The sequence below is a fragment of the Lactuca sativa genome, chromosome 3 (assembly GCF_002870075.4).
Source record: "Lactuca sativa cultivar Salinas chromosome 3, Lsat_Salinas_v11, whole genome shotgun sequence".
Classification (NCBI taxonomy): Eukaryota; Viridiplantae; Streptophyta; class Magnoliopsida; order Asterales; family Asteraceae; genus Lactuca; species Lactuca sativa.
In genome coordinates, this window is record NC_056625.2 from 318,910,971 (window position 1) to 318,926,865 (window position 15,895).

The window sequence follows — 15,895 nt, forward strand, 5'->3', positions numbered from 1 at the left end:
AGTTATAATTTTATAAAATTTAAGAGAGGGAGACCCTCTCTCCACTCCAAAGTCGGACTCCCTCCTCCCAAGATGCCTCTCCTCTTCCCAACACAAAATGATTCTTCTTCTCTCTCACACTCCATCTTCCCTCATTTTCTCTCATTTCTCTCTCACACAATCACACACATTTTCTCTCTTCCTCCCACTATGAACCACGAAATTTTACAGCCAACATGTCCAAGAACACTCAAGATACTCAAAATCTTCATCATCTAATGGTGTTCATTAAGGTAGAACACGATTTCCTTTTATTTTCCTTCAAGTTTTCATGGATTTTCTTGCATTTCTTTGTTCTTCTACACCATTCTAATGAAAGATCATGAACACATATACATAAACACACACAAAATCATAGTTTTGATGATGATGGATGTAGGATTTCACCCAAAAACAACATGCATGTTGTTAATGGTGAAATCCAAGGACCAAAACCTAAGTCAAAATCAACATAATGCCCTTTTATACAAGTTTTGGGGTAAAATTACTACATGCATCCAAAGTTTTCTATCAAAAACGATTTTTGAACATTTCAATCTCATGAATGGTCTTCAAAACAACATGTATGTGATGATCTTCAAGCTTAGATGCTTGATGATCAAAGTTGTTGTTAAAATGCTTTCAAATATGTTAATGAAAGATTTATTTCCAAATAAATATCTAAAAATCATTTTCTGACCAAATCCGATTTTTCCCAGATTCTCGTCAACAAAATAAGATGCTCTGTAAATTTCCAGAAGATAATTCATTTTTCCCGAATTATTATAATTGATGCAATAAAATAGGGCAATAAATCATATAAAATACTTCAAGAGGTCTATAAATCGGGAATAAATTTGTGGGTGACCCCTATGGTTAACAATGACCTCTTATTAGATTTCAAGGATTTATGTTGCTGTTTAGTATGATTTTACATTTTCTTTTTGTTTGGGTATAAAAAATCAGAAAACCAGTTTAGGGAATGTGAAAATTATATCTAACAATTTGCTCAGCTCTTACCTGTGGTGGGACACTGAGAAGAATAATTTGAGAAGTTTTCATCATGCCTTCCTATTTTCCCCAATTTTTGGTAACTATAATGGCCTAAAAATAGGAAAAATAGTTCTCATTATCCAAAATTCATGCAATTTTACCAGAATATCATTTTTTACAGTAGGAGGTCACATAACACTTTTGATGATTTGTCTCTACAATATACTATTTTTCTCCTATTTTCTAAGGTTAAATACACTTAAATACACATAAATACCCAAAACAGGATTATACAATATGAAAACCACTTTTGGTATTTTTCCCAGATTAAATGCACTGTAAATGATGTTACAAAAATTTTTGGTAATTTATTTTAACTGTTTATTATTTATTCTTCAATTAATGATTATTTATGGGGATAAAACAAGGAAAAATAGAAATGCCCACTGAAAAATACCTTTTATATTTTTCCCAGCCTAGTTATGTATAATAACAGTTAAATTAAAAGTTTGGATAATTTTGGAAACTGTTTTTTATTTATTTCAATTTTTATTAGAATAAATGCTCAAAAATCATAAAATTTGGTTAAACAGTTTATAAATCGATTTTTATATTTTTCCCAGCTCAATAATGCTTAGTAACAGTAATACAAAACGTTTGGGTAATTTTGGAAACTGTTTTCTATTTATTTCAAATTTTATTAGAATAAATGCATAAAAATCATAAAAATTGGTTAAACAGTTTAGAAACCCATTTTTAGATTTTTCAAAGATTAAGTATGTGTAATGACATTACTATAAATAGTTTGGGGCATTTTCTTATCTGATTTCTATTTTTCATGAATTTTTATATATTTAGAGAATTAAATATATGAAAAATAGTCATACATATCCATAATCCATGAAAAATTATCTAGTAGTCTTTTAACACATTTAGAACCAAGATCTGAAGTTTGGTAATTTTTATTAACTGTTTAGTATTTTTCATAATTTTATGGTTATTCGAGAATCTAAAATGGTGAAAAATAGTTAGACAAATCAAAAATTCAAGAACATTTATCTTGAGGTCTTCGACTTCAACTAAAACTAAAATGCAAAGTTTGGGAAATTTTAGAATTAAATTTATTTAGTTTTGAATATTTAATCATTGGAACACCTCTAAAATGTTAAATATTAACATTTCAATAATGGAAATTTTCTGCTTAAATTGTTATATAACAATTGATTCTTTGAAACTTAATTTCCACAGAAAAATATTTATAATTTATCAATATTCAATTGTGACTCAGTATTGGCATAATTCTATTGTAGTAGTAAGTATACTAGTGTTAAATTTCGATTAGAGACCCACTAGTGAATACCAATATTGTAGGAATCGATAGTGGTACACGTGGAACATAGTCAAGGCACCATTTGCATCATCTCAATGGATTGTAAGTATTCACGCACTCCCCTATTTTCAGTTTTTATGTTTTCGGGTGGAAAAGCATGTCCAGAAAAACTAGTATTTGCATGTTGTATTTAAATTGATTTGTATCAAACATGATTGCTATTGTATTGCTATGTCTCTCTATGTATGTCTATGCAACACGGAAGATGAGAACTTATCGTACTAAGGCCCTTCCCTTATCTCTAACCATTAACTCTTTGAGCCAATGGTCATTGTGGATAGCGCTATTAGGAATTGACAACTCCTCACTCGCCCTATTACTGGAGTGCATGATACCATATTCATCTATGGGACGATAAGCATAGATCTTGATAGGGCTTCAGTCATAGGTTTGGTTGAGACTCATTGTTTGCTCATACACATACAAACTTGTTTCTCGTTATAGCAATAAACTTGTATCCATTAATAGCAATCAACTTTGTTTCTCATTAAAGCAATGTACTTGTATTTACGAAAAGACTTATTTCAAGCTCGATTTTATAAACTTGTGAACTCACCAACTATTTTTATAGTTGACGCTCGTTTTACATGCTTTTTCAGGAATTATCGAGTAAGTGGCACTTAGGGACACTTCACTTTTAAGAGCATTCACATGTGTTGTATTTCTATTTTCATTGTAATTTCTTGTAAAAGTTGTTCAAACCCATTGTAAATTTGTAATGATTTTAACACTATGGTTGGTATTGTCTTTTAACTTTTTCTATGAAACCCTTTATATTGCCACGCCTCGTGTTTCCGCTTTAGCGGGGTGTGACATAGGGTAAAATGACTATTTTGCCACTAACCAAGTCCAAGCCAAAGTCAACTTCCAGTTGACTCGACTCGCCGAGTTGGGTCGTCAACTCATCGAATCCCTAACCCTTTACCCGTCCTTATCCACGACTCTACTCGTCGAGTTTGGCAACGACTCGACAAGCTCCTCCTCTATATGAACATTGAATGAACCTTCATCCGACTTGACGAGTTGTATGAACAACTCGTCGATTTCACCTTCATCTAATGAACAAGCCCTGTCCTTGACTCGTCGAGTTGTATGAACAACTCGTCAAGTTCGTCTTCATGTGTTGGCATATTGCCTTGGACTCGCCGAGTCTGTTCTAGCACTCGTCGAGTCCCATGAACTATAGGTCTAAGGGTAAGTCCAATACGTTGGGTCACTCCTTCGGACCTTCTACTACCCTTCTAACACCCAACTGAGTTCTTTTGACCCTCAACAGATATGGGAATTTATGCCTTGGACTCGTCGAGTCCCAAGAACGGACCCGCTGAGTCGATAACGTCAATGCCCTATTTCCTCAATTTCTTATGTATAACCTTTGACCAAATGATAGATCCAAGCCCCTAAGCTCGATCTAGCACGTAAAGTTACAAACTTTACGTGCATGCATGGGACTTTTGAGCCTAAAAGGCTCTAAAATGGCTCTTATGTTGCATGGGACCTTCCTTGAGCGCAAAAGCACCCAAATATACCTTGTGACTCCTCCCAAGACTTAGATCCGAGGTCTTGACCCCCAACAATGTTTGCAATCATGGTTGGCCACCTCATATGGCTTAAAAAGCCCTAAATCTTCCCCAAAAAGGGATCTAACAAAAGAACAAGCAAGGTATAGACTTTATACCTTTCAAAGACTAAAAATGATGCAGCAAACTCAAATTCTTCAGTCTCCTCTTCATCCTTCTATGCTCTTCCTTCTTCTTTGTGAACAAAACTACCAACATCACCAAAAAAAAACCTTAAATCTTGCACCAAAACACTTAGGGTTTGCTATGGAGGGTTTCTAGGAGCAATAGGGACGAGTGTTGGCTGAAAGAGATGATTAAATAGGGTGCAAACCCTCATATTAGGGTTTTTTTCCAGTCAGAGCCTACTCGTCGAGTCCGGGACCCGACTTGACGAGTCTAACACTTAAACCCCGCGTCCCATCCCGCTTCTACTCGATGTGTTGGTCCTTCAACTCGACGAGTCCCAGGCCAAAAATGCAAAACACTTAAATAAATTACATACCAAGAACCAGGTGCAACAAAAAATGAGTTTATTACTAAATTTAGACTAAAAATGCAAAGTATTTGATTTTGGGGTCAAAATTGTAAAATTTACAAAAATTGGACCAAAAATGTAACTTTTTGTGAATAAAAGTTGGAAATGACAAATGCATTAGTTTTGGACTGAAATTACTATTCAAATAAAGTTTGGGTGGAAAATGTCAATAAAAATGGTTTAAGAACCAAAAATGTATATTTTCATAAAAAGGGACTAAAACTGCCATTTTTATAGAAAAAGGTGCCATAATGGCTAATCTAAATGTTTTTTGGCCAAATAAACGATTATAACTTTTAGGGCTAAAAATATCAAGTTTATAACGCCTAGTTTTAAAAAATATATATACACATAATAAAAACTTCGTTATAATTCAAACGTTAAAATGTTTCGTTATTACTAATAAACATTTAACGTACCACGAATACCTACAATACGAACTTAAACCCGATAAAACATAAGCGATTCAAAAGTTGGGCTTAAATACCTTCTATATGTGCTATTGGGTCTTTGTGGCCCAATATCTTGGTTATTGGGCCCGATATATTCAAACATGTTTATTGGGCCTCCAGTGACCCAATTACATGCCTAAGGGACCCTTAGTGGCTTTTACATGCCCGTTGGCATTGCTAGTAAGGTTCAAATCAAACATATACATGATGGGCCAACGTACCCGTCTCATACTCGAAAGCCTATAATAACATAAAGGATTAGTGGGCCTCTATTGCCCTCTTCTCTTCGTCTGTTAGGCTTATCTCGGTTATTCAAGTAAACATAAAATTAGGTCGACGAACAAGGTTATTCAAATTCATTTGGATTTAGTGGGAAATAACGGGTGATAGTATTAAGTGTCGGTCGTAGTCTGTAGTTATAACCAGAGTCTCCTGGAAGGCGAGCGAGAGTTTGTGTATAGATCTATACGGGGATGACTCCCCCACACCTGAGCAGTTCACTACAGCTAGATTCGGCCAGTCTCGGGTCACAAAATCTTAAATCAATTCCGGCGTTCGCTATAATGCCAAGACAGATGAACTAGTCATTATTATGCATGGTTATAATGACTCACATCGAGATCTAACACCACCTATGTAATCAAGGGAAAACATACTCATTCGTGGTGTCGATATAATACCATAAAACTATCATACTATTTATATCGGAAAACATCGGGTTTTCCGGGGGAACAACATTATTCATTCCTATACACACCAACTATAATACGATAATCAATTTTGAATAACAATCACTTCTACTTGTTTTTGAAATCATATACACATGCACTTATGGGATCATCGCATTTTTTCACAACAATCTTTGTAAAGAAAATATCGGATTTTCTGGGTTTTACATCAATACAATCAAGTTTTATATAAAACATACTTATGACCACACCAACATTAAATATGTTGACGTTTTCAAAATAACTTGTATTCTCTGGTAATAGATAAGCCGAAGAAAAATACCAAGTATGTTAGGATGTTATGTTTTGAAAAATTCTCGAACAATTTATGTTACGGATGTGTAATGTTTAAACAATGTACTTGATGTGAAGAATGTCACTTGTACTATGTAACTTTGGTGATGTATATGTTGTTCATGTATATTCATTGTGATGATATTTCAATTTAAGTCACGTGAGCCCTCGGACGTTTCCGCCATCTGGTTTGGGGGGTGTGAATACAAGTATTTTGTGATGATCTATGTGTGTTTGCATGCTATAAGTGAGTTCTTTAGTTTTTGGTTGTGATAATATGAAATATTTGTTGTATTTCGATATCTATAATAAAAGGGTGAAATAATCATGAACAAGAACATAATGAACAACATACCTCATGGGTCTAGGGGTCTTTAAGTTTAAAAAGTGAAAAACAAAACCAATAGAACCTTAAAAGGGTGATTTTTGCGAAAATAACAAAGATTGGGTATAAATTGTAATTTTCGGTTTAATGAGGGTTATGAGTTGAATATTTGCGTAAAAGCTGATTTTTATGAAAATGAAACTTTACAAAGGGTTAAAATCATACATTTTAGCTTAATAGGCATAAAAGTGGGCCTAATTGGTTTTGGGCCCAAAGTTGCGAAAAAATTTAGAATTTGAGGGGCTGAATTGGAAAACTTAACAAACTATGGGTCTAAAATGTAAATAAACTTTTTCAGGGGTTAAAAATGCGTTTATTACAAAATTTGGACTAAAAATGCAAAGTTTTTGATTTTGGGGTCAAAATTTTAAAACTTACGGAAATTGGGCCAAAAATGTAACTTTTTCAAATAAAGGCTGGAAATGACAATTGCATTAGTTTTGGACTGAAATTACTATTCAAATAAAGTTTGGGTGGTAACCGTCAATAAAAATGGTTTAATGACCAAAAATGTAAATTTTCGTAAAAAGGGACTTAAACTGTCATTTTTATAGAAAAAGGTGTCATAATGACTAATCTAATTGATTTTGGGCCAAATAAATGATTTCTACTTTTGGGGTTAAAAATATCAAGTTTATAACACATAGTTTTAAAAATATATATACATATAATAAAAACTTCGTTATAATTCAAACGTTAAAATGTTTCGTTATTGCTAATAAATATTTAACATACCACGAATACTAACAATATGAACTTAAACTCGATAAAACATAAGCGATTCAAAAGTTGGGCTCAACTACCTTCTATATGTGCTATTAGGCCTTTGTGGCCCAATATCATGTTGATTGGGCCTGATATATTCACACATGTTTATTGGGCCTCCTGTGACCCAATTACATGCCTAAGGGACCATCGATGGTTTTTACATGCTATTGGGCCTTAGTGACCCATCGACATTGCTAGTAAGGTCCAAATCAAACATATGCATGATGGGCCAACTTGCTCGTCTCATACTCGACAGCCTATAATAACATACATGATTAGTAGGCCTCTGTTGCCCTTTTCTCTTCGTCTGTTAGGCTTATCTATGTTATTCAAGTGAACATAAAATTAGGTTGATAAACAAGGTTATTCAAATTCAGTGGGATTTAGTGGGAAATAACGGGTGACACTATTAAGTGTCGGTCGTAGTCTGTAGTTATAACCAGAGTCTCCTGGAGGGAGAGCGAGAGTTTGTGTTTAGATCTATACATAGGTGACTCCCCCACACCTGAGTTGTTCGCCACAGCTAGACTCGGCCAGTCTAGGGTGACAATCTTAAATCAATTCTGGCATTCGCTAGAATGCAAAGACAGACGAACTAGTCATTATTATGCATGGTTATAACGACTCACATCGAGATCCAACACCACCTATGAAATCAAGGGAAAACATATTCATTCGTGGTGTCGGTACAATAACATAAAATGATCATACGATTTATATCGGAAAACATCAGGTTTTCCGGGGGAACAACATTATTCATTCCTATACACAATAACTATAATACGATAATCAATTTTGAATAAAATCATTTCTACTTTTTTTTTTAAATCACATACACATGCACTTATGGGATCATCGCATCTTTTCGAAACAGTCTTTGTATAGAAAATATCAGATTTTCTAGGTTTTGCAACGATACAGATAAGTTTTATATCAAACGTACTTATGAACTCACCAACATTATATATGTCGACGTTTTCAAAATAACTTGTATTCTCAGGTAACAATTAAGCTGAAGAACAATACCAAGTATGTTAGGATGTTATGTTTTGATAAATTCTCAAACAATTTATGTTACAGATGTGTAATGTTTAAACAAGGTACTTGATGGGAACAATGTCAGTTTTACTATGTAACGTTGGTGATGTATGTGTTGTTCATGTATATTCATTGTAATGATATTTCAATTTAAGTCACGCGAGTCCTCGGACGTTTCCGCCGTCTGGTTCGGGGGTGTGAATACAAGTATTATGTGATGATATATGTGTGTTTGCATGCTATATGTGAATTCTTTAGTTTTTGGTTTTGATAATATGAAATATTTGTTATATTTTGAGATCTATAATAAAAGGGTGAAATAATCATGAACAAGAACATAATGAACAACATACCTCATGGGTCTAAGGGTCTTTGAGTTTAAAAAGTGAAAAACAAAACCAAAAGAACCTTACATGTGTCATTTTTGCGAAAATAACAAAGATTGGGTATAAATTGTAATTTTCGGTTTAATGAGGGTTATGAGTTGAATATTTGCATAAAAGCTGATTTTTATGAAAATAACACTTTTCAAAGGGTTAAAAAACATAAATTTTAGTTTAATAGGCTTAAAAGTGGGCCTAACGAGTTTTGGGTCCAAAGTTGCGAAAAAAATGTGAATTTGAGGGGCTGAATTGGAAAACTTAACAAACTATGGGTCTAAAATGTAAATAAACTTTTTCAGGGGTTAAATATGAGTTTATTTCAAAATTAGGACTAAAAATGCAAAGTTTTTGATTTTGGGGTCAAAATTGTAAAACTTACGGAAATTGGGCCAAAAATGTAACTTTTTTCAAATAAAGGCTGGAAATGACAATTGCAATAGTTTTGGACTGAAATTACTATTAAAATAAAGTTTGGGTGGTAAATGTCAATAAAAATGGTTTAAGGACCAAAAATGTAAATTATCGTAAAACGGAACTTAAACTGTCATTTTTATAGAAAAAGATGCCATAATGACTAATCTAAATGATTTTGGGCCATATAAACGATTTATACTTTTGGGGTTAAGAATATCAAGTTTATAACACATAGTTTTAAAAATATATATACATATAATAAAAACTTTGTTATAATTCAAACGTTAAAATGTTTCGTTATTGCTAATAAACATTTAACATACCACGAATACCAACAATACGAACTTAAACTCGATAAAAAATAAGCTATTTAAAAGGTGGGGGCTCAACTACCTTCTATATGTGCTATTGGGCCTTTGTGGCCCAATATCATGTTGATTCGGCCCGATATATTCATACATGTTTATTAGGTCTCCTATGACCCAATTACATGCCTAAGGGACCCTCAATGGCTTTTACATGCTATTGGGCTTTAGTGGCTCCTTGGAATTGCTAGTAAGGTCCAAATCAAACATATGCATGATGGGCCAACGTGCCCGTCTCATACTCGACAGCCTAAAATAACATACATGATTAGTGGGCCTCTGTTGCCCTTTTCTCTTCGTCTGTTAGGCTTATCTCTGTTATTCACGTAAACATAAAATTAGGTTGATAAACAAGGTTATTCAAATTCAGTTGGATTTAGTGGGAAATAACGGGTGACACTATTAAGTGTCGTTGCTAGTGTGTAGTTATAACCAGAGTCTCCTGGAGGGAGAGCGAGAGTTTGTGTATAGATCTATACAGAGGTGACTCCCGCACACCTGAGCTGTTCACCATAGCTAGACTCGGCCAGTGTAGGGTGACAATCTTAAATCAATTCTGGCATGCCGATAGAATTCCAAGACAGACGAACTAGTCATTATTATGCATGGTTATAACGACTCACATCAAGATCCAACACCACCTATGTAATCAAGGGAAAACATATTCATTCATGGTGTCGGTACAATAACATAAAATTATCATACGATTTATATCGGAAAACATCGGTTTTTCCGGGGAAAGAACATTATTCATTCCTATACACAACGACCATAATATAAAAATCAATTTTGAATAACAATCATTTCTACTTTTTTTTGAAATCACATACACATGCACTTATGGGATCATCGCATCTTTTCGCAAAAGTCTTTGTCCAGAAAATATCGGATTTTCTAGGTTTTACAACGATACAAACAAATATTATATCAAACATGCTTATGAACTCACCAACATTATAGATGTTGACGTTTTCAAAATAACTTGTATTCTCAGGTAACAGATAGGCAGAAGAACAATACCAAGTATGTTAGGATGTTATGTTTTGATAAATTCTCAAACAATTTATGTTATGGATGTGTAATGTTTAAACAATGTACTTGATGTGAACAATGTCAGTTGTACTATGTAACGTTGATGATGTATGTGTTGTTCATGTATATTCATTGTGATGATATTTCAATTTAAGTCACGTGAGCCCTCAGACGTTTCCGCTGTCTGGTTCGGGGGTGTGACATGTTGGTATCAAAGCTCTGTTTATAGTGAACTCGCATATCTACCCACACATTGATATGCAACTATAAACCCAAAGAGGAACAAAATGACTTTGAACAAAACAAATAAAATAAAATGATAAACCCTCTTACTTGTGCGACTTAGGAAAATGAAGATAATACCAAATCAAATAAGATGATCCCGACATCTTGGTTAAATCAGGACTGTTCATAGTTGTATTAAGGGGGAGAATGTAGCCTGGTCAACTACATTTCCTCCAGAATACAACTAGCACATGCCCTGGAGTGACTGCAATGCTCGGTAAACCTAAAACATACCCTTTTGATTTCCACGAAGAGAGCATCAACTCAACTTAAATAACAACTAGAACATGTTAGTAATAATAGTAGTTTATACACACCAAAACACACACTTCTCACACCTACACCTCCCACATAGGCAATATGGCAGGAATACAACAAGACGACCCTTACTATCAAGCTCTAGTAGTTATGGGGAGATTGAGGTTGGTCTAGATGACAATCGTGAAGAAAACCCTGAAGGAGGCCTTGCAATGGGTCAGGAGGTGGGACCCACAGTGGGACCGGAAGAGTACGTGGTAATTGATTACAAATATGACGATTATGACCGGGACTTAGATGAAGGAGAGGACGTTAAGGAGACACCTAGTAAACCCCACCCATCGGAACCCCTATCAAGCCCACACACGATTCAAGAAAGTGATACAGACTACATACACTCTCTTGAGAAAGAAATAGCCAATCTCAAGCGTCAAAAATTTGCGGCCGAAGCTAGAGTTGTTCGAGCCGAGCAAAGGGAAGAAGTAATCACCCAGGAGTTGAACAAACTTGCTGAACTCCTTATACGCCAACTTGACGATTGAGTGTCATCGTCATCATAACTGATAGGATGTACTCTACTACTTGCTATTATAGGTCCTACAGTATGCAGAACCAGCCGTACCTCCTACCAGTATTGTGTTTCTATGTATATTATGTTGTAATATTGTCGTATCGTACATTTTCCTATGAAATGTTTGTCCTGCAGGCAAATTTTCCTGTATTAAAAATGGCTATTTCTAGCAGAAATGCGATATGTTTTAATATGAGGTTTCGCTTATGTGCACAAACAAACCATCGAAACTGTTAGATACTCAAGAACCTTGAAACCAAAATAACCTATGAACTCTATGAATAAGATTTAATATTTGTGACAAGTTTAAAAGTTTCCTACTATCATAAACACACCATAGGGATATAGGTCGAAACATTGTGAACCATACGAAAAAACGCAAAAATTATAGAGCACCACCGGAAATGGCCGACGTTACTTACGGACTTGCTTATCATCATGCAGCAGAAGATATCATTCCACAGAAATAACGAGCACACCTGTGAAGCACCACTCTTGCAAATGGACAACTCAACGCAAACAACACCAATAGAGGAGGAAATAGTGTCGACAACACTAGTCGAAGTAACGACCACGGATACCAACGAGTGATCGCATATCAAGGCACTCCAAACCCCAAGCTTAAGAATAGTTATCGAGAGTCAGAGAATAAGAGAAAAGGATAGCCGACTCAAGGATCCTTGAAGAAACAACATGTTATTGCTGTCAATGTTGCCATGACAACTACTACACCAACACTAGGGAGAACATATGCTGGAAGTCTTCCAAAATGCAACAAATGCAGTTTCCATCATCATGGAATATGCAGAGAGATGGATTGTACTAGTTGCAACAAAAAGGGCCACACAACAAGATATTGTAGGACTCGTCGCCAACAATACCAGCGGCTGACCAACAACAACAACAACCACAACGAAAATGATGTTGGGGTTAGTTACACTTGTTACAGATGTGGAGAAATCGGTCATTTCAGACGCATATGCCCTAATGCTAACAACCAAGGGAATGGAGGATCAGGAAGAGTGTTGACCATGAGTTAAGGAGAAGCGGTTAAGGATCCTACTATTGTCACTGGTACATTTCTCCTAAGCCACACATATGCATGCATCCTGTTTGATACCGGGGAAAGCGGAGTTTTGTGAGTAATAAATTCAAACACTTGTTAAAACAACAACCCCAGAAGCTTAATGAAACCTTTACGGTGGAAATGGCTAATGGGAAAACAGAATCAACTTGGGTAATCTACGTAGGACGTACCCTAACCTTAAATCACCACGTCTTTCAAATAAACTTGATACCTGTAACTATTAGGAGTTTTGATATGATTATCGGCATGGACTGGTTGAGCCCCCATTATGCCGAAATTATGTGTCGCGAGAAGGCCGTTCGCCTTCATCTCCCTAATCACGATAACCTAATTATATATAGAGACAAGCCCAGTATGAACCTTCATTTATATGGTGTATTAAGGCACATAAGTGTCTACAAAAGAAGGACTTGGCATTTCTAGCTCACATTGTGGATAAGTCCAAGGAAGAGGTCAATATTCGAGACATTCCAGTGGCTTGCGATTTCTCGGATGTTTTTCCTGAAGATCTCCTGGGAATACCCTCAGAAAGACAAGTCGAGTTCTGAATTGAACTTGTGTCGGGAGCTACACCCATTGGGCTCCTGCGGAGATGCAAGAACTGTCAAGCCAACTTAGCAAACTCTTGGGCAAAGAATTCATCCGACCTAGCTTCTCACCCCGGGGAGCTGTGGGTCTCGTCGTTAAGAAAAAGGACGGATCCTTTAGGATATTTATTGATTACAGAGAGTTGAATAAACTCACTATCAAAAATCGCTATCCACTTCCACGAATCGACAATCTTTTCGACCAGCTTCAAGGAGCAAGTTACTTCTCTAAGATGGATTTGCGATCTGGATACCACCAACTCAAGGTCTGGGAAGAAGATATACCCAAGAATGCTTTCCGAACTCGGTATGGACATTATGAATCTTTTGTAATTCCCTTTTGTCTACCGAATGCCCCTGTCGCATTCATGGACTTGATGAATCGGATCTGCCGACCATTCCTCGACAATTTTGTCATTGTTTTCATCGACAATATCCTAGTCTATTCTCAAAGCAAAGAGGAGCATAGTTGACATCTCCAGCAAATCTTAGAAACCCTACAAACCGAAAAGTTATACACAAAACTCTCTAAGTGTGAGTTCTGGCTCTGTAGTGTAAACTTTTTAGGTCATGTGGTCAGTCAAGAACGGATACACGTGGACCCTTCTAAGATCAAAGCTATTGAAGGATGGACAGTCCCGACGACACCCGTTGAAATTCGTCAATTTTTAGGTCTCGCAGGCTATTACAACAGTTTCATTCAGAACTTCTCCAAAACAGCCAAGCCACTTACCATGCTTACACAAAAGGGCGTTCCATTTGAATTGACAGAAAAGCAGGAGGTTGCCTTCCGAACTTTAAAGCGAGCTCCCTGTAGTGCACCATTACTATGATTACCAGAAGGAGCAGAGGACTTCAGAGATTTACTGCAATGCTTCGAATTGGGTTTAGGCTATGTACTCATGCAGCGTAGGAAAGTGCTAGCTTATGCTTCCCGACAACTAAAGACACATGAGGTGAATTATACCACTCATGATCTCAAATTAGGAGCTGTGGTTTTTGCCTTGAAGATTTGGAGGCACCACCTTTATGGTACAAAGTGCACCATTTTCACCGACCACAAAAGTCTCTAACACATTTTAAACCAAAAGGAGTTAAACATGAGGCAGCGAAGATGGGTTAAGTTGCTAAATAATTATGAGTGTGAAATGAAGTATCACCCATGCAAGGCTAACGTGGTAGCGGATGCCTTGAGTCGGAAAGAATACTCAAATCATTGTGTGAAGAATCTTTCAATAACCATTCAATCCCATCTATCCTCACAAATCAAAGCAGCCTTGTTCGATGCCATGAAGACAGAGAACAAAATAAGCGAAGCATTACGTGGAATGGAAAAGAAATTTGAAGTCAAGGAGGACAGAGCACATTATTTCATGAACTGAATTTGGATCCCTAAACTTGGGGGGATTCAGAGAGGTAGTCATGAATAAAGCCCATAAGACACGATACTCCATCCATCTGAGTTCATATAAAATGTACTTGGATATCAAGCAACATTATTGGTGGCCTAACATGAAGGCAGAAATTGCCACCTATGTTAGCAATTTCCTTACTTGCGCTAAAGTGAAGGTAGAATATCAGAAGCCCTCGGGACTATTACAACAACCGGTAATACCCGAGTGGAAATGGGAAAGGATTACTATGGACTTTGTGACCAAATTACCTAAGGCTACAGAGGGATTGGATACCATATGGGTAATAGTCGACAGGTTGACAAAATCCGCTCATTTCCTACCAATAAAGGAATCATACAAGATGGAAAGATTGACAAGAACCTACATCAAGGAAATCGTGAGACTCCATGGAGTACCATTATCTATCATCTCAGACCGAGATAGTAGATTTACTTCGCGCTTATGGCAATCGCTTTAGAAAGCTATAGGAACACAACTTGAGATGAACATTGCCGACCACCCACAAATGAATCGTCAAAGTGAGCAAACCATTCAAAGGCTTGAAGATATGCTTCAAGCATTTGTGATAGACTTTGGAAGGTCGTGGGATACCCACTTGCCTTTAATTGAGGTTTCGTACAAAACATTTATCACTCAAGCATCAAAGTTGCTCCTTTTGAAGCATTATATGGGAGTAAATGTAGATCACCGTTGTGTTGGGCTGAGGTAGGTGACACTCAGCTAGCGAGAGGTCAGACACCAAACAATGCATTGACAGGACCAAAAATCATACGCAAAACGACAGAGAAGATAATTCAAATCAGAGCTCGACTACAAGCATCACGAGACCGACAGAAGAGCTACGCTGGTAGACGACGAAAGCCCTTGGAATTTCAAGTCGGGAAACGGGGAAAACTAAACCCACGATACATTGGACCATTCGAGATTCTTGCCCGAATCGGTCTAGTGGCTTATAGACTACAACTACCTACCGAGCTCAGCAGTGTACACCCCGTGTTCCATGTTTCCAATTTGAAGAAGTTCTTATCCAAAGAAATTCTCATCATCCATTGGAAGAAATCGAAATCAACGAGAATCTCCTATTCATCAAGGAACCAGTTGAAATAATGGACAGGGAAGTGAAGCGTACTAAGCAAAGTTGCATTCCGATTGTGAAAGTTCGGTGGAAAGCGAAATGTGGACCGAAATTCACATGGGAACGTGAAGACCAAATGAAGCAAAAGTACCCTCACCTATTCTCGCATTCTCAAATCTAGCATCAAAAAAAGAATTTCGGGACGAAATTCCCTCTAACGGGGGGATGATGTCACAACTAGGAATTCTAATGCTTTGTAA